The sequence below is a fragment of the Sorex fumeus genome, unplaced genomic scaffold (genome assembly GCF_029834395.1).
Source record: "Sorex fumeus unplaced genomic scaffold, SorFum_2.1 ptg000003l, whole genome shotgun sequence".
NCBI classification, from domain to species: Eukaryota; Metazoa; Chordata; class Mammalia; order Eulipotyphla; family Soricidae; genus Sorex; species Sorex fumeus.
Window position 1 is genome coordinate 23,564,259 of NW_026606060.1, and position 3,632 is coordinate 23,567,890.

Consider the following 3,632-nt stretch of genomic DNA (forward strand, 5'->3'; position numbering starts at 1 on the left):
TCAAATACACACTATGAATACCATAAAAGTTTTATTTATGCTCTATTAAAATAAAAGGTAATGTTATTATAACAACTTAATGACTTACCTATTTCCATATGGACAAATGTCAGTATATCTAAGTAGGAAATAACTGGTAAGCCTATCTACTTAAATAAAATATCTCCAGATTCTGCATACTTTTCACTACCAGAAGAGGTATGCAGGTTTAAGGTTTCATAATCAGTTGTCAGAAAAATAGCATATCCATGCAACGTCTCATTAGCATCTGACCCAAATTATTCTTAGATTACATGATTTAGTAAGACATCAAAAATCCATCTGAAAGTTTGTAATTGTTTTGAGATGGTGCCATCATTAACCCTAGGGTCATAAACAGAACAACAATGTGAAGTAGAAGAACAGCTAAATTGACATGACTAAAAATATACTCACTGTCAGAAAAAGAATCTGGTCATCTGGAAAAATTGTAGCTATAATCTGGGAACATGCCCACAGGCGCTATGCATCTGGCCAAGGCCCACGCATTCTAAGCAGGGAAACTGGTGATCTGTGGGAAGGGGAGGTAGGACACCTCTCAGGATAAGCCTAACATTTTCACACCCACATTTTTAGCACTGATCAGTTCAATTCCTGCTCAAGTTGCTTCATACACCCCTCCCCCCAGTCAACTTCAACCCAAAGTTTGGCTAACTGAGAAACCAAAAAGAGCATATTGGAGCATAAGTGAAGGGATATGTGTAACTCCAGAATAAAAGTCAAAGAATCATACTGGTGCAGAGGTGAAGAGATGTGTAAACTCTAGCCCATTCTTATTGCTGTAGTCAGTCTAAAGATGAGCACCAACCACCCAGAACAGCTATTGCAGATGCAAGTTCTGAGTAGTGTTGAATCCAAGAGACTCAATTGCACAGCTATGAAATTACGATAAGCCCATTTCCAAAGGAGTCTTAGATGTCAGAGATGAGTTGGGATTTGACTACAACAAATTTGCAGGCCTACTTGCACAGCATAACTTGCTTCCTGCCTGCCAGAGAAGGGATATGCTGGAGGCATGATGGTTTCTACCAGAAATATGGTTCACAGAAGTTCCAGGTTCTTCACGTCAGGATCATTCCTTGTGCAAAGTCTGATGTAGATAATGAGAAACTGGTTTCTTGGACTATAGCGCTATTTCTTTAAAAAGTCAATTGTGCTGCTTGTATAGTTCTATTACAATTGGTTCAGATTTAACCTCATCCATCTCCATGAAGGCTAAATCGGTGCTGGTAAACTTCTTTCTTTCTTTCTTTCTTTCTTTCTTTCTTTCTTTCTTTCTTTCCTTCCTTCCTTCCTTCCTTCCTTCCTTCCTTCCTTCTGCTTTTTGGGTCACACCCGGCAATGCACAGGGGTTATTCCTGGCTCTGCACTCAGGAATTATCCCTAGCGATGCTCAGGGAACCATATGGGATGTTGGGAATCCACCCAGGTTGGCCGCGTGCAAGGCAAATGCCCTACCCGCTGTGCTTTTGCTCGAGCCCCATCTTTTATGCTTCACAATGATGATCATCCTGTTGTTCTTTGATTGCCTCGAGCAGGCACCAGTAATGTCTCCTTTGCCCTAGACCTGGGATTTTAAAAAGTGCCATATTCAAGGTTTTTTCAGGATTAGGAGAATGAGACCCATCATTGTTACTGGTATTTGGCATATTGGGTATGCCACGGGGAGTTTGCCAGACTCTGCCGTATGGGCAGGTTACATTCGGCAGCCTGCCAGGTTGTCTAAAGTAAGAATGAGATAATAAGATGTCTGGGAGCTGGGTTTTATAGTCTCTGGGTCTTGGCCATTGATGGGATTACAGGGTGCCAGTGGAGGGGGGGTGGGGGCGGGTGGGTGGAGGGGGGGCAGTTGGTGGGTGCCTACTGGAAGATGGAGGATCTGGGTGGAGGATGCTCAGCCCTGATCTGAGCAGGCTTAGAGATCTCAGCCCCGGGACCTGCATGCCTTTGTTCCTCTGTCAGTACCTTCATGCATGTGGAGAGTGGTCTCAGCATGGTTGTGGCTGGTTCTGAAGGTCTTCAGCTGCTGGGACTCTGCTCTGGGCGGGGAGGGAAACTCAACCTGCCCCCCTCCAAGGGGCCCCAGTGAGGAGAGCCAGGCGCAGGGGCAGGAGATTCTGCCCTTTTATGCTTATTGTGTTATTGTGTTTGAATTCAAAGAAGATGGCTGCACTTTTGGTTGACTTTTCGTGTGCTTCTGGAGTTCGATGTCTACATTAAAATGCACATACACATCTTCTTTTCTCAAAGTCATGGGCCTATCTCAAACACAGTTTAAATCTGTGTCATTCAGATCCTTCACACTGACTGTGACATAGGGACCAATGGATGCACTTTCCGTCACCTTTCAGACTAATCTGATTCTGATCATCATTCTGGGTCCCGAGGGCAACCTTGGTAATAAAGTACCGGGAACTCAAGCAGGGAGGGAATTCCAAGGCCCTGCTCCAGCCTCGATCTCTTCTTTGTCTTTTTCAAATTGCAACGTCTCTTCTCCACTAGGAGCTAAGACTCTTCTTTCTTTTTTTCCCACTTTTTTTTATTAGTGAAACACCATGAGGTACAGTTATAGACTTACAAATTTTTGTGCTTGGGTTTCAGTTATACAATGATCAAGTACCCAGGCTGGACATCAGATGGTAATTCTTTCTTACATGTAAGAATATTCTATAGATTGGCTCTTGCTTCTTCAGATTCTCTAGCTTAAATTTTTCTTGGGGCTGCAAAGATGTACTTAATTCCAAGCATGCTGCAATTTTTCCCAGGGTCTTTTGTTATTCTGTGAGTTTAGAATAGTTATGTCGAACTTGGGCCTCCTTTTATAGCTGTCTTGCTAATATTTGATATTTGTCTATCTCCTTCACCAGTTGACCTCAGGAGTTGAAGTGGCTGCCTCTCTGCAACCTAGTGCCCCATTGATGCAGCATTGGTGACCCCAGTCACCTCGACATTGCCAGCACTTATACTCTACCTCTCCAGCCCCAGTGGCCTTGGTCTAGGGTGCCATCACCCCCTGACCAGGACGAACCACGCTGGTCTTCACTTCCCAAACTCTTCTTATTTGCCAGAAATTTCACTCTCCTAACTTGGTTGATTTTTTTTTTTTATTTATTAAATCACTGTGGGAAAGGTTACAAAGCTTTCAGGTTTATGTCTCAGTCATGCAAATATCAAACACATTTCCCTTTACCAATACTTATTTTTTACCATGAAGAACCCCAATAAAACCCCACCCCCCACCCCTCCCCGTCCCTGTGAGGCAGATGAATTCTAGTTAACACTCTATCTGCTTTGATTAGATTCATTGTTTCAATAAAAGATTCACCACTATTATTTAGAGTTTACCCCGCCCCCCCCCCCCCCCCCCCCCCGCCAAATCAGACATGCTGAAAAAGCATTGTGAAGTGATTTGCTTTCTACAGCTGGGCTCAAGAATTAAATGTTGGTTTTGGATTTCTGCTATTTTACCTATTGACCCTGGAAGTATTTCTACTGAAAGTCAGATAGTTAAGAAATTGGTTTCTGTGCTCTGGAGTCGTGGCCGTGCTGGAGAGCCGCTCGCGGGGGGCAACCGGTGGCCTCGGTAGGGCGTG

At 43.9% G+C, this 3,632-nt stretch overlaps 1 pseudogene; it reads right to left on the minus strand.

Annotated features, from left to right (window-relative positions):
* Nucleotides 1-1,111: 1,111 nt before the first annotated feature.
* On the minus strand, nucleotides 1,112-2,966 carry LOC130027788 (axin interactor, dorsalization-associated protein-like; annotated as a pseudogene).
* Nucleotides 2,967-3,632: the final 666 nt, after the last annotated feature.